At 38.0% G+C, this 24,435-nt stretch overlaps 1 long non-coding RNA gene across 2 annotated transcripts in view; it reads right to left on the reverse strand.

Moving 5' to 3' along the window:
* Window positions 1-4,247: 4,247 nt before the first annotated feature.
* Window positions 4,248-24,435, reverse strand: part of LOC138752728 (uncharacterized) — a 48,329-nt gene continuing 28,141 nt past the window's right edge. Inside the window, exon 3 of one of the 2 annotated variants that reach the window (XR_011350877.1) lies at window positions 4,248-4,741. This is a non-coding gene — a long non-coding RNA (uncharacterized lncRNA). Of the gene's footprint in view, window positions 4,742-11,612; window positions 11,694-24,435 lie in introns of those variants that run through there. The other variant, XR_011350876.1, reaches the window with a different exon arrangement.

The raw sequence follows: 24,435 nt of genomic DNA on the forward strand, positions 1-24,435 counted from the left end.
ATCAAGAGAAGATAATATTTGTCTGGATTGCACAAAGGATTAGCTCACACACTGGGATCTTACAGTATTTATATTAAACGACTTTAGGGAAGAAGATTGAATTTAGCAAAAAAGTGTATTTTGAGTAATTCCATATATATTTCTTAACTGTTGAAACAACATCAATTCACCTTTTTCTTAACAATTTTCTACATTTTTAATACCATTGTGAAACCAAATATTTAAAAATTGGTTATCTTTAGTAAAAGGTATAAGGTTATTTGAATAAAAGGTGTTTTAGGTGCTATATTTTCATTTGTTCCAATTTCATTATTTATCTTGTTCCAAACGGTAATCAAATGTTTAAGCAAAGGTGTCTCCTTCATATCAGTTGTTAACTTTGAATCCCAATTATAAATAAATTCTTCTGCTGATTTCTTTCCTGTTTTATCCATCTCTATTTTGACCCATGCCTGTTTTCCTGATTCCTCAAATAAAGAAGTAAGAAATCTCAATTGAGCCACTTGACAATAATTCTTAAAGTTAGGAAGATTCAAACCTCCCAATTTCTATTTTCATGGTAATTTTTCTATACTCTTCACATTTTACCTTTCCAAAGAAATGTTCTTATATGTTTATTTAATTCTTGATAGAACATTTGTGGTGACAATATAGGTAAAGTTTGAAAAAGATATTGTATCTGCAGAAAGATATTCATCTTGATACAATTTACCACACCTGCTAATATAATTGGCAAAATAGTCTTTTTTTTTAAATCTTCTTCAATAATTGTCTCTCCAAATCCCTAAATATTTAATTGCCTCTTTTGGCCATTTAAATGGAGTGTTTCTTTGGCAGAGTATAATCTCCATGTGTTAGGGACATAACTTCACTTCTATCTCAATTTACTTTATAACCTGAAATCTTACTGTATTCTTCCAAATTTAAATGTAATTACAAGTCTTTACTTCAGTCAAATAGATCAAAAACATTGTCTGCGAATAAACTAATTTTATACTTCTCATGACCAACCTTTTACCTCGTAATTTCTAAATCACTCCTAATTATTTCAGTCAGTGGCTCTTTAACTAAAATAAACAAAGCTGGGGATAAAGGACAACCTTGTGTTCTAGATCTCACCCAATAAAATGGATCAGACATTTGTCCATAAGTTACTACTTTTGCCTTGGGATTCTTACATAATGCCTTGATCCAATTTATAAAAATTTGTCCATACCCAAATTTATCTAGTACTTTAAACAAAAAAAATCCCATTCCAATCTATCAAAAACCTTTTCCACATCTTATGCCATTGCTATACTTAGATTTTTCCTCATTTGTGCTGTATGTATGATACTAATTAATCTGGTTACATTATCTTCTGACTTTCTTTTTAACAAATCCTGTCTAGTCCATGTTTATTATTTTAGGAATAATTTAGTAACTCTGTTTGCCAATATTTTAGCCAGTATGTTTGCATTCAGTAATGAAATTGGTCAATAAGAAGATGGTTTGAAAGGATCTCTATCTTTTTTTGGTACAGGTACACATCCTTTATCCGGACATCTAAAATTCTGAAAGCTCCAAAATCCAGCAAGTGGGGAGAGAGACAGCAGTGCAAGTGGGGTGGGGTGGGTGAGGGGAGAGACTGGCAATGTGAGTTGGGTGGGTGAGGGGGAGAGACTGGCAGCGTGAGTCGGGTGGGTGAGGGGGAGAGACCGACAGTGTCGGGAGGGGTAGAGACTGGCAGTGTGAGTCAAGCGGGCAAGGGGGAGACTGGCAGTGCGACTGGAAGGGGGTGGGGGTGGATACGCCAGCACAATTTGTGTGGGTTTAAATCTGGCTTTCTGAAATCTGGAAAAATCCGGAATTCGGGACACACTGTCCCCCAAGGGTTCAGGATAAAGGATTGTGTACTTGTATCACAATAATTATTGCTACTGAAAAAAAAAACTGGAAGAGTGTGAGTTCTTGATGCTTGATCCAACAAATAGGAATCAATTCATCTTTAAATTCTTTATAAAATTCAGGTGGAAAACCATCCTCCGCAAAGATTTATTACTTTGTCATTAACTTATTGTTTCCCTTACCTCTAGTTGTGTAAATTGTGCATTTATTTCTGTTTGTTCTTCCAAGTTTAGTGTGGGTAAATTTATCCTCTATAAGTATCATTTTACTATAATCTTTTAAAGACTCCAAGCTACATAGTTTAAAATAAAAGTTTTTGAAAGTTTCATTTATTTCTCGAGGTTTATAACTAATCATATTTGAGTCATTTTTAACTGCATTAATTGTTCTTGAGGCCTGCTCAGATTTCAATTGCTATGCAAGTACTTTGTGTGCACATTCACCCAATTTGTAATATCTCTGTTTAGTTTTGTAAGTTTATAATGTTTGATATTGAAGATTTTTCTTAATCAATTGCCTATACTTATGTTCTGAGCTTTGCTTCTGAAGATCTTTTTCCAATAATTTTATTTCTTGCTCCAACGGATCTACTTCTTCTATATAGTCCTTCTTAATTTTAGTAATGAAGCTTATGATTTGCCCTCTCAGTTAAGCTTTTTCTAAGTTAAGCATCCTATATTACAAATTTATAATTTCACCGAATTCAGATTTGTATCACAAAATAACTGAATTTTCCTTCTAATAAAATCACAAAAATCTTTCCTTTTTAATAATGTGAAGTTCAAAGACCATTGATATACAGATATTTCCTTATCTGGCATTATTAATAATCATTAACGAAGGCAAATGGTCTGATAATATCCTAATTTTATGTTCAGCATCCAATATCCTCCCTTGTATTTGTGCAAATATTGAAAATAAGTCAATTCTAGGATAAGAGTCATGCCTATTCAAATAAAAAGAGCTGTCTCTTTCTCTAGGATGGACATTTATTCAAGCATCTATCAAATTCAAATCTCTCATTAAAACCAAAGTTGCTTTTGCTTCATTGGTTCTTACTGCTCCTCTTGTAGTTATATCTAAAATTGGGTCCAAACAAAAGTTAAAATCTCCTCCTATCAAAATATTATCATGGGCTTCTGCTAAATTAAAAAAAAAGTTTCTTAAATAAATCTCTCATCATCTATATTTGGTGCATACAGATTGAGAAGCGTCCATAATTCTGAAAGTATTTGACAATGTATCATCACACATCTTCGAGCAGGATCTGTCACAACATTTTGTATTTTAATTATAATTTTTTTTTAAACCAAAATAGCCACACCTATTGCCTCAGAGTTAAAAGAAGAAGATACTACACAACCAACCTAATCTCTCTTTAACTTTGAATGTTCTTTTTCAGTTAAGTGGGTTTCTTGTAAAAGTGTTATATCTACACCCATCTTCTTAAGGTATGTTAACATTTTTTTCCTCTTCATGGACCCGTTTAAGCCATTAAAATTATAATTTATGGTTGTAACTGTATTACTCATCCTGGTAATTCATTATTTCTGCCTCTGCCTGTAAATCTTTCTTCCATAACTCTTACACACCTCTTCTAGCAATCCAGATAAAAAGGAAAAAAGAAATAAAAATATTTTCAAAATATAATTAAAACATGTAACTATACATAAACAAAGAAAATCTCCACCCCAAATAAGTGGTGTAATAATGTAATCCAACACCATTTCCCTCTATTTTACGGGCCATGACCAGAATCAAAACTACCCACTTAGTACAATAGAAGTTAGAACCTCCTTCCCTCCCACAGTACTTTAAATTTTTAAAATCTTAAATCTAAACTTAATTAAAAGAGAAAAACCCAAACAATACAGCAATAAAACAATAATAAAGAGAAAAATGGTCAGTGTAAGATATCTTAATTTACACCTTATAATAAAAGAAACTGCTCGAAAATTTAGTCCATCAAAAAAAATTAAAACATTCACAAATCTTCGCATTCTTCACTCCTTCTGAAAAACTGGGAGATTTTGTGCAAATTCCTCAGCTTTCACAAAACTTGAAAAGAACTTGTTTCCTTCACCAGTATGAAGATCTTCAAAGCGTAACCAGATTGAATTGTCTTCTTCTTATAAATCTGCACTTATATCAGGATAAAATAAAACTTTGACACCTTCATACTCAAACAGGCCTCCTATTCATCTCGCCTTTGCTGCTACCAAAGATAAAATCTTCTCTTTGTCTTGAAACCAAAGAAATTTGATTATCATAGATCACAGATTTTGAACTGGAGATCGTTTGGGTCTAAGAGCTCTATGCACTCTTTCAATCTCTATGGGACAATCAAAATATTCAGGACCCAACATTTCAGAGAGCTACTCCAGAAGAAAACCAATCATATCTTGCTTTTCTTCACCTTCTTTGAGACCGACAATCTTAATGTTGTTTCTCCTACTAAAATTTTCCAATACATCCACTTTTTGCTGCAATTTTTTATTCTCCATGTTTAAAGCAGTGGTAGTATATAGTTACTCTTATCTCTATTTGCTGCATGTCTTTTTTTAAAATTTTATTAACAGCCTCTAGTACTTATGTCTCCCTTTACATTTGCCCACAGTTCAATGTTAGATATATCCTTGGCCTTAGTTTTAAGTCTAGTTTCTACAGTTCTAGTTGTCTTTTTTTCTTTACCTCCTATTCTTCTCATTTTTCTCCTTCTGTGTCTTCACCCTCTTTGCTGCCCGATGTCTGTGAACCCGAGTCTTCTTCTGCCAGCATCGCTGAAGGCCTACGTTGTTCGCACATGTGCACTGCGTCACTCCTGAGTTCCTCTACTTTGACGCCATCTCTGGTGCTGTGGAAGAGCAACATCAAAAGAGGGACTCTCAGAAGGATCACTCACCCGGGGAGCAAGCTGAGCACTAGCTCTCTGCTTCTCACCAACGGTAGGCCTCAATTCTCTCTTGTCTTCTCGTTGAGATGGGCTCCAGGTAAGGCAGCAGCAGCTTTTTCTTTTTTAGGAGACGTTTGAAAATGTGTACTTATTTAAATATATTTCAAATGACTGTTAATCATAGAACATTGCTTAACCTAACTTTTTAAAAAATGTTTTCCCAAGAGAGTTAGGTTTCACATCCTAACCCTAGAGCATCATTACAAAATCATTACTCAATAATACGAGACTATGACCATTGAATGAACCAAAAGGGTTGGAAGAAGAGCAATTAAATTACTGTTTCACCTGAAAGGACTATTTGCATGTCTGGATGATGAGATGAGGTAAAAAGACAAGTGTTGAGGACAAAATGGTTTGTGGAAATGGAAGATCAGAGCAGAGAATTATGAAGGGAATGTTGAAAATGAATGATGTGCATGGTGATTTAATTTCACTGAAGCTGGCAGAAATGGGGATTGATGCTCTTTTGTATGTAGAGACTAGTAAGGTAGTAGTGGACTGGGGGAACTCTACCCCTGCTCTGTCTGGGAGGAAGTGAAAGCAATATTATGAGAAATAGATGAAATGTGGTCAAGGGCTGCATCAAGTATTATCAACAGGAATCTATAGTTGAGGACAGTTGCCTATCACTGATTCTCCTTCCTTCTTCTACTTGACTGCCTGTGGCCTCCTGTACTGTTCCAGTGTGGCCCAGTGTAATCCTGAGGAACAGTGCACCCTTCATTTTCCATCTGGGCATGCTGCAGCCTTCAGGTCTCAGTCAAATTTCAAACGTTTCGGCTCACTTTCTTGGTTTATTCTTTCTTCTGCCTTTCCATTTTCACTATAAAAACTGTTGATTTTATATCTCCTCCCAACGACCTTTTTTGCAAACATATGCCCTGGTGAGTCTGTGAATGGGAGAGATGGGTGAGGAGAGAAGAAGGGAGGCACTTTGCCTGGAGAAATACCTAATTCCCTCTCCACGTGGAGGCATTGTATCCATCCCATGTTACAGCTCCACTTCATCAGCCTGGCATCATTTCCAAAAGAAAATAATCCCTGAGCACATGCCTTGTTTCTAAACACAATCAGTGTATCATAACAGTGTGCACCCACTTTCCTGCCACCAATCACAATTGTTTCATCCTGTGGTCCTTCCTTGCGCTGTCTTTATTCCACAGTAAGTCATAATCTGGCCACAATGATAGCCTCTTCAGGCAAGGTTCATGATACTTATCGGAAACCCAGGCACAGCTGCAGAGCTGTTGTGCAAGCAAAGTCTTTGGGCAGGATGCCTGGCTATCCAAGCAATGCTTTTACTGTCTGGACTGTGTAGGCTTCACCACATGTGCTTGATCATATATGCAGGTTTGTATTTGACTTCAGAATGCTACATAAATTTGAGCTAATGAGGGGTGAGCACATCGCCTGGGCATTAAGAAGGCCCTTGCAGGGGCAGTGGAAAGAATTGTGTTGATTTTAATCTCTCCTGTGTCATGACACATTAGAGAAGGTGCATCAAGACTTCTGCAAGTGATCATTTCCATCCATTATCAGTATCAGCATGGTTTATTGTCGCCATAGATCCTGTCTCTATCATTCTGTTTCCTGCCTTCAATCCTGTCCTCCCTTGGGTACAAATTATAAAGGCATGAAAGTAATTTAAAAATACCCCAGTAATTTAATTCCATCTATAGGTAGCAGTTACAGAAATAATTATGAATTGCTCATATGAAAACCCTTTACTTACTCTGAGTCCATTGACATATCCTTAAAGTCATAGAGCATCTTCTTCGGCCTAACCCAACCTTTCCAGACAAGTTGGCATTCTGGACTAATCCCATATTCCTGCATTTGGTCCATATAAGATCTTCCTGTCTATTTACTTGTCCAAATTCCTTTTGAACTCTGTTATTGTATCCATTTCTATAGCTTCTTTTAGCATATCATTCTAGATAAGGACCCTCAGAGTGAAAAAATTACTCCTCAGGATTCTCTAAATCTCTCCCCTCCCACCTTAAATCTATGCCTTTTAGTTATAGAATTGCCTACCCTGGTAAATGGACTGTGCACATAAAATCACCCATGCCCTTCATAATTTTATAAACCTCTAAGATCACTCCTCGGCCTCTAACTGGTATCTCTGCCTGCACTTTTTAAAAATGTATTAACGTATATTGTAATTGGTAAAATTGAATTATTTATTCTCACTTGTGAGAAATAGTGAAAAACGTTGTTTTGGTTCTATCCAGGCATCAACCTCAGCAGATAATGCAAGAATAAAAAAATGTTACAATAAAGCAAAATGAAGGTTATAGTGTTAAAGAGGAAAAAGTTCAGTTAAATAATGTAAGGCATCACAATAATGGGAGGTCCATTTAAGAGTCTGATAACAAAAAGAAAGAAATTTCTTGAATCTGGAAATGCACATTTTCAAAGTCCATTATCTTCCATTCCAAGGGAGGGAGAAGAAGAGAGGTGGCACAGTTGGCATAGCGGTTAGTGCAACACCTTTTACAGCACCAGCGATCGGGACCAGACTGGGGTTCAAATCCTGCCCCGTCTGTAAGGAGTTTGTACTTTCTCCCCATGTCTGCATGGGTTTTCTCTGGAAGCTCCAGTTTCCTGTTTCCTCCCACCATTCAAAATGTACCGGGGTATAGGTTAATGGGGTGGCACGGGCTCGTGGGCCGAAATGGCCGGTTACCGTGCTGTACATCTAAATTTAAAAAAATTAAATTTAAATGATCAGAACATGATGTTGGCTGCCGATACTTCTTCCAAACACATTTCCTAAAGAAGGGGAAGCAACTTGGAAAGATTCTTCCTTCCAATTCAAGCATTTCCTTAATTGAATTCAAGATCAGGAAGTAAGAGCAAAAAACACTCAATGTATCAGGCAGCATCTCTGAAGAGAAGGAACAGAGATAGCATTTCGAACCAGACTACACCTCGGAAACAGAAAAATGTTGGAGAATTTACATTCATTTAAAAAATGCAGAATTTTGGAAATGTAGGCCTTGGGGAAGATAAAGCAAATAGGCATAAACAGGGTAAACATCAATCACTCTGTCTGGGTCTTCCTAACTCTACCCGATGATTATAAATAAAGGAGTAGACAAAATGGGTGTGTTTAATTGGGAAAGAGCTCATTTTGATGGGATTTGGCAGGAATAGGAGAATAAATTGAAAGAAAGATATTCTCCGGGAAAATCACAGCAGAAATGTGGAGAGTGTTTGGGGACTAAGCATGGAGGTTCTGGACAGGTTTGTCCCTCTTAAACACCGAAAAGATGGCAGGGTAAAAGAGCTAGCCTTGATTGACAAGAGAGGTGGAACAGTTAGTCAAGAGGAAGAAGGAAGCATACACAAGGTAAGGAAGGAAAAGTCAGGAGGGCTCATGATAATTATATGGTATCCAGGAAGCTTTTAAAAAAAGGACACGAGAACTAGAAGGTGGCATTAGATGGCTTAGCAAGTAGAATTAAGGAAAACCCCAGGACATTCCACATGTTTCTAGGAGGTGTAGGTACTGTTGTGTCTTCCTGACTCAGGACTCCAGGATGGTATGTTGCCTCTCAGATTGGCCGCAGGATATCCAGGAGGGAGAGAGTAAACAGCCATTGCTATGGAGCATGTCAGTGCTAATAACAAAGAGAAAGGGATGGGGTCCTTTGCTAGGAGTTTAAATTTAAGGCTACATTAGAAATCAGAATCGAAACGGCACTAATCTCAGGAAGTCTTCCAGTACCATCGGGTAGTGAGTATAGGAATAGGAGAATAGACAAGCTGAAGAAATGGTGCCGGAGGGATGGATCTAGATTCCTGTGACATCACGAAGAAATGGTGCCGGAGGGATGGATCTAGATTCCTGTGACATCATGACCAGTCCCAACCTGTGCAAGCTGAAGTGGCTCTGTCTGAACTTTCTGCAGGTGCTGGTGGGAGGTTTTAAATTAGTGTGACAGGGAGATGGGAAAAATCTGAGGAGGAGGGAAAAAAGGACAAAAGAGAAAGGAAACAAAAAGTCCTTAGTGGAAAATAGTGCAATGATGATTGAGAATGTTAAAGACAAGCCTGAAAGAATTGCATCCTAATGCGTTAATTATTCCCCAGAAGAAAACTGAATTAACTGGGTGAATGGATAGAATTTAATGACACTTATAGAGACAGGGGTGCAGACTGACTAGAGATGCAGGGGTTTGGCAGGTGAAAAGGAGAAAGGAAGTGAAGCAGCAAGCATGAGGTTCAACAAAGGAGGATAGAAAATATGATTAAGAATGGGTTAAACAGTGAGAGTAAGCTTTCAGAGAATATAAAAGTTGACCGTAAAACCTTCTATGGATATGTATAAAGAAAAAGATGAGTGAAAACTAATGAAGATTCTTTACAGTCAGAAGCAGAGGAATTTATAAAGGAGACAAAGAAATTTCACACAAATGCATATTTTGGTTCTTGCTTCAGGGAGGACAGATGACCTCCCGAGCTGTAGTCAATGAACAACAGCCTGTCATTGGTGTTGGTGTAACAATTCTACATTTTGAAGGGAACAATGAGATTTTCTGCAATGTTTTAACTTTCTTGAAATACACCAGCAAAACAATGCTGACATGAAAGTGGGAAATATGTCAGAGAAATCCATCCAAAATAGAATGGTTATAAAGAGATCTTAACATACCAAAGACCATTTACAGTGTGTAGGTAAAATCAAGAGGTGTAAACAAATGTTGGTAAATTCTGTGTATTCCATTGTCTATACTACTGGAGTTGTATTGTAATCTAAGTAAATATGCTGCTTTCTGGAGCACCATATGCTCTAGAGAAATGGGACACAAGTATAGAATGAGATTCTTATCTACCAATGAAACAGTGATACATGTTGTTGCTGGATTTAACAAAGCACCAGCTGGTCAATTTTCATGGCTGGTTTTGTCAAATTTCAGTCTATGCATATCAGTGGCAAGTGAGGATAACATAAATAATTTTCTGAACAAAACCAAAGTATGGTTCTGTAACCATGAACAACCAGCAATACTTGCAACAATAAATACCTTGCTAATTTAGTCATTTTGCCAATTTGTGTTTGATGCCTAAATATTTTCCCAGGCCAAAAATTAAACACTTTTCCACTACATAGGAAATGAAATGGAATACCATATGCAAATAGAAAACTATTTTAATTGTCAACTTCTACCTGAGTTCACCACATTCAAGGGGAAGAGAGTGAGGCCATTTTGTGCTATCCCATCTCCTTGTAACTGCAACTCCTAATCTGCACTTTAACATTAGAGCAGGGCATGCATGCCTAAATTTTTCATACAGTATGGTTCCATCCTAAAAATTGTTAACATTAAATCTGATGAAAATGAGCATTAATTTTCAATAGTAGATAGGAAATAAAAATGTTTCCCTAAATGTGCTTCCTTGTGATCAAATATACGAAGTTAACGTTGAACTCACATTATATTTTGTAGATTCATGTCACTTGTATTTTGTTTCACTTTTGCCAAGAGCATAATGTAACAAATGCAATTCCCAGAATTGCTGCTGTTTTGGTTTGGTTCTTTTTATGCATGCATTGATTTTATTGATGAAAACATACATAGTCATTTAAAATTAAAGATATCCAATGCTATTATAGTGTACTAACTGTTACACTGTAAAATGTGTTTTTTTTAAATGATACATTGATAGAATAAACTGACTAAAATCTGTAAAGTAGGTCAGTGACAAAGTTAAATGACATAATTATCAATGAATGTTCAACCGATTATACATAAAGACAAGGAATGTCAGTGTAAATTGGAAGCTATTCCTTCCATCTTGTGTGATCCCACATACATCAACATCTTGGAGAGGGAGACTTCATTTAACTGATCATTCTCGGTTATTCATACCTCTTATCCATTCAATTTTCAGTTATTTATTAAGGAAGTATAAACTTGTCTGGCAAAAGCTTTCTGACGATTTATCAGATATAACTAGTTTGTTATTTGTTCGTATTTCAATTTAATCCTGCATTGAAATAAAGAAAAAAGAAGCTTTTTGCTTCCACAGGTAACCCTGGTGCAGCCAAACTATCTGCATAATGCAATGCTCACCATGCCAAAACAAAATTTGGAATCCGTCCAGCACTTCATTGGAAAGTAATGGTTTTCACTGAACTGAGTTATGACCAGCTGTTTACAGACAGTCTGTGACATACTGATAGAGCATAACACCGTATGTTGCTTTCCAAATCAAATGATACGAGAAGTGTGACAGAGTGGAGAAACATCTGTCATTAGCAATTTTCGGCATGCATCAGTAATTCTGAACAAAATATGGGTAATGAAGTTACCGCAGGAAACTTCAAATAGTACTGTCAGTAAAACAACCCTATAAACTGTCAATTCAAGTAATAGCTTGTAAATTAATTCATTTAGTGTGAGAAAGAAACAAATAAACTCAAGCTATTTGCTTTCAAATGTGCTCTGACTTAGTGATCACAAATAACCAAACAATAGATGAAAGGATGCAGTTTTGTGTTCTGATTTCTGGACTGTGACCTTGTTGTTTTGGGTAGTGTTTCTCGAAGGCACACTATGTGTGCTTGCAAATTTGCTTTGTAATCCAACATTATAATTGTTGTACATCAATAGATCATTTTATATTTTATTTGGAGGGTATAATCTTTGCCTGAATACTTTTTCCCTTCATTGTTAAAATTGAATACGTTCACATTTTCTGGCACAACCATGGCACAAAATGTTAATTTATGGGCAATCACAGATAGGTATACCTACCTCCACTTCATGTTACTCTTGCCCAAGTCCCCACCATTTTTCCACGCCACCAAAATTTCCATATGAGCTGTCCTGAGACCATTCTATGTGAGATCAAGAATTAATGACAAAATTTTAGCTACAAGCTCATGGTTCTTTTGTATCAGATTTACACGGCCAGAGCCTATTTCACGTCGTGTTTACAGACCACAGAGTAAGCTTTCACTCCATCAGTTCACATCAGATGTATTTCCAATTCATAGAACAATACAGCGCAGAACAGGCCATTCGGCCCTCAATGTTGTGCCGTCTCATATATCCCTTCCTAAAAAAAATTAAAACCGTAACAAACAGTTCTTTCAGTAGGTTTTGTGTTATGATGGGATTGAAGGTCAATTTATCTGGCAGGAACCTTAGCTACTTTGGGTTTTTGAAGAAGAAATTATACAAAAGTCACTGATAATAGGTGTCATTGTGAGAACTGCCCTCAAACAAATTAAAAGTATTCTGAACATTTCTCCAATTTTGTGGAATTTAGAATTGAAATTTTCTGATGTATTGCACATAACATAGAAACATTGTATGCCAAATTAAACTAACCTTCTCTGCTTCCACATGGTCTATATCTCTATTCTCTGCCTTTTCATGTTAGCCTAAACGCCTCTCAAATGTGTTCTCATATCTATTTCTACAACCTTCCCTGGTTGCTCATATTATCTTCGTGCCTACTATCCTATGTAAAAAAAAAAAAAACGTACCTTATCATTATTAATCATATAACCATATGCCTGTCCCGCATCGGACTTGTCAGCCACAAACGAGCCTGCAGCTGACGTGGACATTTACCCCCTCCATAAATCTTCGTCCGCGAAGCCAAGCCAAAGAAAAGAATATAACCATATAACTCTTTAACATTTTCCCTTTCACCTTAAACCTGTGCCCTGTAGAATTTTGCATTTCTACCATGGGGGAATTTTAGAATTGGGATCAGTGGCAGACCAATTAATTCACAGGTCGGGGAGAAGAGTTTAAAAAGGAGCATTTTGCAGTTCCGGTTGGGGACTGCAAGAAGGAAACTATGAATGAGAGGAGAAGTGTTTAAAAAGCAGCAGGAGAGGAAGGTGTTTGTTTAAATTTCTCCATTGGCTAATTAGCTACAGCCAATAAAAGGAAGGGAATCTCAAGTGGATTGGACATTGTGGAGTGGTCAATGTGTGAGTGGGAATTTGAGGTGGGTTTGAGAGGCTGAGGTGAAGTTGTAAGAGTTGAGGTTTTATGTTTTTTTAAACTCTTTCCTCTCGAATATACAATGGCAGAGAAATGCTTCTTTTGCAGAATGTGGATAGTCATGGATGCCACCAGTATCCCTGATGACTTTATTTGCAAGAAGTGCTTACAATTGCAGCTCCTTACAGACCATGCTAGGGAAATGGAGTTGGAGTCTGATGAATTCTGGATCATTTGGGTGGCTAAGGGGTGATAGATAGGAGTTACAAGGACACAATCACACCTAGGAGACAGGTGGTAGGTAGCTGGGTAACAGTCAGGAGCGGGAAAAAGAAGGCAGTACAGCATATCCCTGTGTCCTTTCCCCACAGCAACTAGTATACCCTTTTGAATTCTGCTGAGGAAAATAATATATCTGGGCCAGGCAACAGTGGTTGGCTCTGAGCTTCAGAGGGAAGGGTGAAGTTAGGTAGACAATATCTTAGGGGACTCGATCATCAGGGGAACAGATAAGAGATCCTGTGACTGCAAAAGAGACTCCAGGATAGTGTGTTGCCTCCTAGGTGCTTGGGTCTAGGATGTCTCTGAGTGGGTGAAGAATATTCTTGGCGGGGGGAAGGATGAGCAGCCAGAGGTCATGGTACATGTTAGTACCAAAAATATAGACAGGAATGGGTAGAGATCCTGCAAAGTAAGTTTAGAAAGTTAGGAAAGAGACTGCAGAGCAGGTCCTCCAAGGTAGCAATCTCTGATTTACTCCTGGTGCCACGAGCTAGGGAAGGTCAGAACAGGGAGATAGTCCAGACAAATGAGTGGCTGAAGAGATGGAGCTGGGGCCAAAGTTGCAAATTCTTGAATCATTGGATTCTATTCTGGGTTCTGGTAACTTGTACAAGTGGGATGGGTTGCACCTGAACTCAAGGGAAACCAATATCCAGGCAGAGGTTTGCAAATGCTGTTGGGGTGGGGATGGGTAGTGGGGGGGGGGGGTTAAATGAGATTCACAGGAGGTGGAAACTAAAGTGAAGAGGCAGAGGAAGAGGCAGTTGCTGCCAAGTATGACTAGTTGGTAGAGAGTTTGTCTGCAAGGATAGGCACATAGGCAAAATTGTAGTCCATGGGATGAGTTGCAATGAGACAGGTTCACAGAGTCAAAAGTTACAAATAAAGGGTTAAAGGGTTTTGTATTTAAATTCATGCAGCATAAGTAATAAAGTGGATGACCTTGTTAAACAGCTACACATTGGCAGGTATGATGTTGAGATCATCACGGAGTGTGGCTAAAGGATAGATGTCATTGGCAGCTTAATGTCCAAGGATTACAATGTATCAAGAGGATAGGCAGGTAAGCAGAGGGGATGGTGTGACTTTGTTGGGAAGGAACAACATTAAATCATGAGAAAGAGGTGACAGAGAATCAGAAGATATAGAATCTGTGGCTTGAGTTAAAAAAAATAGCAAGGGTAAAAAGATACTGTTGGCAGTTATATACAAACCTAAAAACAGTAGATGGGATATGGACAACACATTACAACAGCAAATGAAAAAGGTGTGTCAGAAGGGCAATATTAAGATAGTCTTAGGGGATTTTAACATACAAACAGATTGGGAAAACCAGATTGGGACTGGATGTCAAGAGAGAGAATTTGGATTTTTAGAGCTGGTTGTTGATGAGCCCATTAAGGGATTGGCTGTACTGGATTAGGTGTTGTGTAATGCACCCAAGGTGATCAGAGATCTTCAAGAAAAATAACCATCGGGGAAAATATCACAGCTGTGCTCAAGCAGGACAGATCAGAGGGCTTGTCTACTGAGGCTATATTAGTGGAGCTGAGGAATGGGAAAGGTATAACACACTCATGGGATTGTATTATAGACCACATAAATAGTCAATGAGAATTGGAGGAGTGAATCTGTAGAGAGGTAGCAGATAGCTGCAGGAAACATAAGGTTGTGATAGTAACTTTCCACTTATTGACTGGGAATCCCATACTGTAAAAGGGTTGGATGACTTGGAGTTTATCAAATATACTCAGGAAAGTTTTCTAAATCAATATATAGAGGTACCAATTAGAGAGAGTGTAATACTGGATCTCCTATTAGTGAAAGAGACAGGACAGGTGACAGAAGTATGTTTTGGGGAACATTTTGGGTCCAGTGATCATAATACTATTAGTTAATTATGGAGAAGGATAGATCTGGGCCTCAGCTTAAGATTCTAAATTGGGGAAGGGCCAATTTTGATAAAATGGGAAAGGATCTAGAATGTGTGGATTGGGATAAGTTGTTTTTGGGCAAGAATGTGTGAGGTAAATGGAAGACCTTCAAAGGTGAAAATTTGAGAGAACAGAGTTTGTATGTTCCTCTCAGGATTAAAGGCAAGTTTCACAGCCATAGGGAATCTTGGTTTACAAGTAATATTGGGGATCTGATTCAGAAGAAGAAGAGGTATGTAGCAGGTATAAGCATCATGGAGCAAATGAAGTACTTGAAGAGAATAAAGAAAATGCGAGAAAAACTTCAAGAAAGAAATCAGTAAGGCTAAAAAAAGACATGAGGTTGCTTTGACAGGCAATGTGAAGAAAAAGCCTAAGGGATTTCACAGGTATATTAAGAGCAAAAGGGACAAAAGGGACAAAATTGGTCCCCTTGAAGATCGGAGTGGTCGGCTTTGTATGGAGCTAAAAGAAATGAGAAATCTTAAATGTATTTTTTTCATCAGGAAATGTGCACAGATTTATGGGAAGTAAGGAAAATAAGCAGTGAGGTCATCCAACCTACATCAATTAAAGTGGAGGAGGTGCTTGCTGTCTTAAAGCAAATAAGGGTGGATAAATCCCCAGGGCCTAACAAGATATTCCATCACACCTTGAGGGAGGCTAGTGTAGAAATTACAGGGTCTCTGGCAGAAATATTTAATATGTCCTTAGCCACAGGTGTGGTGCCAAAGGATTGGAGGATAGCTCACATTGTTCCGTTGTTTATAAAAGGCTCCAAAAGTAACGCTGGAAATTATAGGCTAGTAAGCCTTATGTCAGTAGTAGGTACATTATTGTAAAGTGTTCTAAGAGATTGGATATACAATATTTGGATAGCTAGGGACTGATTAGAGATAGTCAACATGGCTCTGTTCATGGTAGGCCGTGTTCATGGTGAAGTAGTGAACTAGATTCGATGCTGTATTGGAGAAACTTGAGAGTAGTAGTGGATGATAGCTTCTCAGACTGGAGGCGTGTGACTGGTGGTGTGCCTCAGGGATTGGTGCTGGAACTGTTATTTGTCATATATATCAATGATCTGGATGATAATGTAGTAAATTGGATCAGCAAGTTTGCAGATGACATCAAGATTGGAGGCATTGTGGACAGTGAAAAAGAATTTCACTGCTACCAAAGGGATTTGGACCAGCTTGAAAAATGGGCTGAAAATGGCAGATGGAATTTAAAGCAGACTCACGTGAGGTGTTGCATTTTGGAAAGACAAACCAAGAAAGGACATATATGGTAAATGTTGGGGCACTGAGGGATCTGGAAAAACATAAACATAATCTCCTGAATGTTGCAGCACAGGTGGATAGAGTTGTGAAGAGAGCTTTTGGCAAATTTGCCTTCATAAATCAAAGTATTGAGCATAGGAGTAGGGGTGTTATGTATAAGACATTCGTGAGGCCAAATTTGGAGATTGTGTACAGTTTTTGTCACCTAATTACAGGAAAGATCAATAAGATAGAAAGAGTGCAGAGAAGATTTACTAGGATGTTGCCCATTCTTCTGAAGCTGAATTACAAGGAAAGGCTAAACAAGTTAGAATGAGGGGATATTTATTAAAGATATTTAAAACTATGAGAGGGATAGAGTAAATGTAGATGGACTTTTTCCACTGAGGGTGGGTGAGATACAAACCAGAGGACATGGGTTAAGAGTAAAAGGGGAAAAGTTTAGGGGAACATGAGAGGATGCTTCTACACACAAAGTGGTGGGTGTGTGGAATGAGCTGCCAGCTGAAGTGGTGAATGCGGGCTCAATTTTAACATTTAAAAAGAATTTGTACAGGTAGAAGGATGGGAGGATTGTGGAGGGCTATGGATTGGATCCAGGTCAGGGGGGCTATGCAAAATGGTGGTTCAACACAGACTAGAAGGGCCAAAGAGGCCTGTTTCTGTGCAGTAATGCTCCATGCTTTTATTAAGGGGCAGTACTCACAATATAATTGTGTTCAAATTGAGATTTAACAAGGAAAAACTAAAGTCAGATGTGTTGGTATTTCAGTGGAGTAAAGGCAATTATTGTGGCATGAGAATGGAACTGGCCAAAGTAGGCTGGAAGGAAGCAGTAGGAGGGAAAATGGCAGAGTAGCAATGGATGAATTTTCTGCAAGAAATGAGGAAGGTGCAGGATAAATACATATCAAAAGAGAGGTGGTCAAGAAAGCAAATGCAATGCTGGCATTCATTTCAAGATGAATAGAATATAAGAGCAGGGCTATATTGTTAAGGCTTTGTAAGGTTCTGGTGAGATGTCACTTGGAGTGTTGTGAGATGTTTTGGGCTCCTCATTTAAGGAAGGATGTGCTGACTTTGGAGAGGGTTCAGAGGAGGTCCACAAGGATGATTTCTGGAATTAAAGGATTATTCTATGAGGAGCATTTGACAGCTCTTGGCCAGTACTCATTGGAATTTAGGAGAATGAGGGTGGATCTCATTGAAACATTTTGAATATTGAAAGGCATGGACAGAGCAGATGTAGGAAGGCTGTTTCACATGGTGGCAGAGTCTAGAACAAGCGGACACAACTTCAGATTGAAAGGAGTCCACGCAGAACAGAGATAGGTAGGAATTTCTTCAGTCTGATGGTGGTAAATCTGTGAAATTTGTTGCCTCAGGCTGTTATGGGAACCAGGTCACTGAGTTTATTTAAGGACAGGGCATCAAAAATTATGGGAAGAAGGTCAGGCAGTGGGAAAACTGATCAGCTCATGATTAAATGGCAGGGGAGACTTGTTGGGCTGAATAGCCTATTTCTGCTCCTCTGTCTTATGGTCTACGATACTCAAATTGTTGATCACTTCAGAAACATTCTAACCCCCCTACTTTAAGAACAATGTTTTGTTCTAACTAGGAAGTAATCTAAAACTGAGCATCTCATTTGTATTTCTGGACTGAAATCTAGATTTTGAAGAAAATGATACATTGTTTAAAGTTTAAATAAACAGAAGACATTCGCATTGAATTGGATGCTTCTTGTGCCACCTTCTCTGCCACTCTACATACTGATATGTTTTTTGAGAGAGACCGTTTTCTAGGCTAATAGGTATAATCTTAAATAAGCTGAGGAAGAACAACAATCAACATATTTTATGTAGCAAACCAACCATGAACTGGGAAATACTTTGCCAATGAGAACTGTAACTATTTACCTCCTGGCTTAGATTTTCAGTGGCAAACTGTTTCCCCATTAGGCCTTTTTATTGGTCCTTCAGAGCACATTCTGAATTCTGTGCTTAACAGGAAGACAAACATAGAATAATTGCTTTTTCAGCTGTACTTTTTTGCTGTCTCCAGTGGTTGGTTTCATTTAAGAACAAACCATGAAATTACTAAGAAGCATCAATGCTACATAATTTTTAGCAATGAGACAAAAGCAGATGAATTAGTCAACTGTACAACAAAGCACCCAGAGCAGGAGGTGGCCTTATTTGCCATTCAATTATATTGTGGTTGATCTAAAATTTCATTTACACTCTTCTGTCTGTTGTAATTATATCTTCAGGCAGAGTGGACCAAATTTTAACAGCCCAGCAATGCCTTGAGAAAACAAAGGGCTCTGTAAATGATCAAACTAAGTTAAAGGGGGTGAAAGAGAAGGAGTTGATAAATCATTGGTTAGAGAGAAAGAGAGAGAGAGAGAGAGATGAATATTTAATGAGATAATCCATTTCTTTACAGATGCCCCGTATTTTTTTTTGACCATCTACAATACTATGAACTTCCCAACAGTCATAACTAGGGCTCCCAGAAGTCTGGTTTCTGATGTCACCATCTAGTCCACTCAATATTATAGCTTTGGGTAAATTTCTTGGTACAAAAGAAGCTTCAAGATGAATGAGATAATTTGAGTGTATAGATTACAAGTTCCCTTCTGCAATGCTTTGTCTCCTACCTCTCAATTAAGTACTGATCTATGGATCAAACACACACCATTACCATCTACTTCAACTTTTAATAATATGTTCTAACAAAAGAGTTCAAAGCACCCCTATAGACAATTCCCCTATCCACCTCATAGAACTTTGTAACTCACCAGATCTTCCCTTCATAAATCCATACTAATTTATTGGCCCAAGTATTCTGTCACTTTACATTTGCCTGCCTTTTTCAAAAATATTATACTCAGAGGATCAAAATGATGTCAAATCCAGCGGAGATTTTTTGAGTTAAGGAAACTATACATTAAAAAAAAGACTTTGTAGGCTCTTGATAGTCACTCTATTGAGTGCATCAGGATTTACTTGAATGTCAAACAGGAGCAAAATAATTCATTCTAATTCAGACCACATGTATAAAGATAACAAACTCAAGTTCTCAAAGTGCCTAAATAATCCTGGAGAGCAAGTTATTTCAGGCCTTACAACCAAAAATTGTCTGTCAGTTTGGAGCAGCCGGAGTGCTCCAATAGTGGAGAGCTTGGCATCAGCCCATGATGTTGTGAGTCCAAGTCCCAGCACTGCCTGTCACTTCAACATGAATGCCTCAGTTGAGTGAGTTTATTGAGTCTTCAGCCAGGATGCCAGATGGAGTGCCACGTAGAATTAAGGTGCTCCATCATGGTGAGGGAAAACTGACATCTTGCTCAGATTGTGACTCCTTCTGCCACCTGTGGAGTGCAATTGATGCCATAGAAAGACTGAGCTAATGTGTGAGCAATCTTTCATCTAAACTGTATCATTGAGGTAGCAAGTTCTCAAGAGTCAACAATTTTTACCCAAGATATGGTAAGGATAGTGAATACCCATTTCACTTTAAAAACAGAACATTTCAATTTGTTTCCCACAAACAAACTATACCAATTATTTGACAAAATTCCGATATCCTACCATTTCCCAGAAAAAAAGGTTGCATGTTGAAGGAGACACTGTGAAACAAGAAAGATAACATTAAAACAAGCCCAAAGAGGCTCAGTTTTATGCCAGAGTGCAACTGAGTGGAGCCGTCCCTTCTATCTTATTTCTCACCTTGTGCTCAGATTCTTTTTTCTTCCTTCTGTGTAATGTACTGATTAAATGGAAACCTCGTTTATAAAAAGATGTCCAGAGAAAGAAAAAGCTTACCTTTATGTGGAGCCTTTCATAGACCCTTTGAGTTCTGCAGAATCATTCATAACCAATAAGTGATTCTGAGAAGTGGTCAATGTTAATTGATGTGCTGACATCATGATCTGGTGTGCAAGAGGGAATTTCTAGGGTCATCTTTTTTTAAGATTATAGGAGGGATTTTGGCTAAGATACAGGAGGAATGATCTTCAAATAAATACTTTTATATGATTCATCAGATCTCCCTGAGACAGCAGAAGGGGCTTAGTTTATCATTTCCTTGAAGGCTGGTACCTCCAACAGTGCAGCACTCCACCAGAATGTCATCATAGATTTGTCTGTACAAGTGTCTGGGTGGCTCTTTAACCAGCAACCTACCAACTCAAGGGAAGGCATGCCCACTAAGCCTCAACTGACTTCAATCTGCTCATCCAAAGGAAAGGAATTTTCTGGGAAAAGATCTCTGGAATTAGCACACAGTTGACAAAGCAGGTGAAATTAATCTCCAGTGAAAACATTAAAAAATAGTGAATTGACAGCTTATTTTATACTGCATCAGATATTTCTTCGAATGGATGAAATTCACCCCAAAATATTTCTTGTCTAGGTATGAAAATGTCTACTTTCATTACTCACTTCAGAACTGTCAATTCAGAGCTCAAATTACATTTTTTCTGGAAATTGTCTCAACATTTGTTTGAAGGAGGGAAGAGAAAAGCATGCATAATGAAGCTGGGTAGTATATGCTATGCAAACACTGGCTTGTATTTGGCATAATGGGCTGCACCATAAGGGCCATAAAATTGTCCATGTGTTAGTATCATTTTAATTATCATGAATGCCACATGTTAAGCAGAATGTAATACCACACCAGAACAACTAAGACAGCTTAAAAGTCCTAATTGCTGATCACAGTCTTTTAATTACAGTTTTGAACATTTGTAAATCAGTTGCCATCATCTTCCCAACCCCCACAATCCCTAAAATATCTCTTTTTAATTTATTTAACATGCAGAATTTTCAGAGCTTGCAATGATCTGCTTGTTTCAGCATGAATTGACATGACAAACAAAGGAAAATAATGCACATATGGACAAGGGATTTAAAACTTCCATCAAAATGCAACCATTTTACATTTATTAAGAAAATGTAATAACTTTCAGTCGGAAAAATGTGTACTTTATAAAATTTAAAGGTAACATTACCGACTATTGAGTCAAGGATGCCACAAGAAAAACAAGATATCTTATTTTAAGAGTATGTAAATATTCTTATGGAACAGCTTTCTATTAAGCAAGCTGTTATTACACCAGGACATGCTTGCACCCATATGTGATGTTTCTTTTATTAAAATAAAGAAACTTGGGTTCTTTTTAAAACAACTAGATTTTGTTAACTAAGCAAACAGCACTAAGGACAGAATATACACATGCAGACCTCATGAGAGGGCATCCATCTTGAATCTAATAAAAATGCTACAACTACCTCAAGATGCAATATTCCTCAGATGCTACACACTCAGTCTCTGACTCCTCCTGGTGGTATCACTACATCCCCTTTCTTTGAGGTGTTTAATCAAGTATGACACAATAATACAGTATTCTTTCAATCTGAAGTTCAACACAAATGTAAGATGAACAGTTCTTTTTTATAGATTCGGTCTGTCAGGTGCTTTGACAACTTGTGTGGATCTTCTTAACACAGGTGCTTGTGACAGTTCTGCAGGTGCACTACAGTCTAGCACAGGTGGTGTTTCCTCTGTTTCTGTGCAAGCTGAATCTTTTGCATTTAGTTTAGTTGTTCCTTCAGTATTTCTGGCATTTTCAGCAGGCTCCTTCAATTCCTCCTCAGTATTTGACCCTCCTCTGTTCTGACAGTGTAGGATCTTGGATTTACTTCTCCCAGAACAGTAGTCTTTTTGTCACAAGTGTTGAAATCTCTGAGTCTCATTATGTAATGTTGTGCCAGTGGCCCTAAGCTTCTTGCTGATTTGTCATAGTTTGCCTTTTGTCTCCTTTGCAGATGCTTTTGTTTACATTCAACATCTTGGTTTTTGTTTGGGTTTGCAGAGTAGGGAAGTGTGGTGCGTAGTCTATGTCCCATCCGAAGCTCAGCAGGTGACATGCCATGTTCAAGTGGTGAAGCTCTGTAATTCAATAGAGCTAGATACAGATCTAAATCACATCTACTGCTTTCTTGAGCAACTGTTTAACCATGTGAACTCCTTTCTTTGCTTTGCTATTTGACTGTGGATGCAGAGGGCTTTAAGTTGGAAATCATCCACTTCTGCAAAGTTCTGGAATTCTCTACAACTGTAGCATGTTCCATTGTCACTGTAGACAATTTAAGGAATTTGGTGTCTTGAAAAGATTGATTTCATATATTGGATCTCACAAGCAGCAGACATGCTAGGAAGCAGTGCCATCTCTGGATAGTTCGATAGATAGTTAACAACCAGCAAGTAATTCTTTCCATCCTTGTGAAACAGATCAATCCCAACTTTCTGCTATGGCTCTGCTGGTACGTCAGTTATTATCATCATGGGTTCCTTTCTCTGCGTGATGTTTCAAACAGGTCTCACAGCTTGAAACCATCCTGTCAATGTCAGCATTTATCTCTGACCAATAAACAGCAGATCTGGCCCTCCTCTTGCATTTTTTCATTCCAAGGTACCCCTCACTCAACCTTTTCAGCATCTCTTGTTGCAGTGATTGAGGAATGACAATTCTTCTCTGTCTCAGTAGAAGCCCATTGACAACACTCAGCTCAGCTCTGATGTTGTAGTATGGCTGACATTCACCTCTAAGCCATTCTTCATTCAGATTCTTGATGACCTTCTGTAGAACTATGTCCTTTTCTGTTTTAGCTGTGATCTGTTTGGATTTCATGTCAGATATGGGAAGAGATTCAGTGAGCAGATTCACATCTGTCTCTATGAAACTATCATTGTGTGCTTCACTCTGCGTCATTGCCCTGGATAACGCATCAACTAACACGATAAGTTTCCCTGGTATGTACACCAATTTAAAGTCAAACGCTGTAGCTTCATCATCAGTCTTTGGATTCACGATGTCATTTCACTGAGATTTTTCGTGATGTGTATGCTACTGGTCTCCAATCTTCTCTTACAGCTTGAAAAGGTATGGCACCTATTCCATCTTTTGAAGCATTTGTAGATATTTTTGTTTTTCTGGATGCATCAAAGAACATCAAAAGTACTGGTTCTGTAGTAGAATGGTCTTCAGTTGTCCCCATTCTTCCTTGTGGTTGGCTGTCCACTTAAATTCACATTTATCCTGTAACAACTTCCTTTGGTATATTGTTTTGGAAGACCAGGTTTGGTATGAATTTACCAATGAAATTGATCATTCCCAGCACTCTTAATATGCCTTTTTTGTCAGTGGATCTCTAAAATTGCTTTCACCTTGCTCTTGTCTAGGCTCTACACTTGCCGCTAACAGTTTATCTCCCAAAAAGGTGATTTCCTTCACACCAAACTGACATTTTGCTCAATTTAACTTTAATCCATACTTCTGGATGAGTTGTAGCACTTTGAGGAGCCTCTTGTTGTGTTGTTATTGTGTGGATCCCCATAAGATCATGTCATCCATGTATACATGTAATCCTTTTACGCCTTCTATGATGTGCTCCATTGTCTTGTGGAACACTTCCGGAGCTGAGGAATTTCCAAAAGCCATCCTCAGACGAGATTATCAGTCAAATGGTGTATTTAATGTACAGTTTTATTTGCCAGAAGCCCTGGGATGCATCCAATTTAGTGAAAAACTTTGGATCGGCCATCTCACTTATAGTTTCATCACTGGTTGGAATCTGATAATGTTCCCTCTTTATGTTGCCATTCAAGTCTTTTGGGTCCATGCATATGTGTAGGTCACCATTCTTCTTTTTGACACACAACATTGAATTCACCCATTCTGTGAGATCCTCCACTTTCTTTATGACTCCTAGTGCCACCATTCAGTCAAGTTCCTGATTGAGCTTTTCTTTTGGTGATGCTAGAACCTGCCTTGGGGCATGCACTACTGGCTGTGTGTCATCTTTTAACTATATCTTATAGGTGAATGGTGGAACTCCAAGCCCCTTGAAGATGTTAGGAGATTGAACCAATATTTCCTCTATGCTGTTCCATGCATGCTCACTGTTAATGTGGTACACCCTCTTGACTAGGCTTAAGTTTTCACATGCCTTGTCACTAAGCAGTGAATAATGTCCATCTGGGACTACTGTGAACCTGAGGTAGATCTCATAATCTTTAACTTAAATGCTAACGTTAACATGTAACCTTGAGTT

Source organism: Narcine bancroftii, chromosome 2, assembly GCF_036971445.1.
Source record: "Narcine bancroftii isolate sNarBan1 chromosome 2, sNarBan1.hap1, whole genome shotgun sequence".
Lineage (NCBI taxonomy): Eukaryota > Metazoa > Chordata > Chondrichthyes > Torpediniformes > Narcinidae > Narcine > Narcine bancroftii.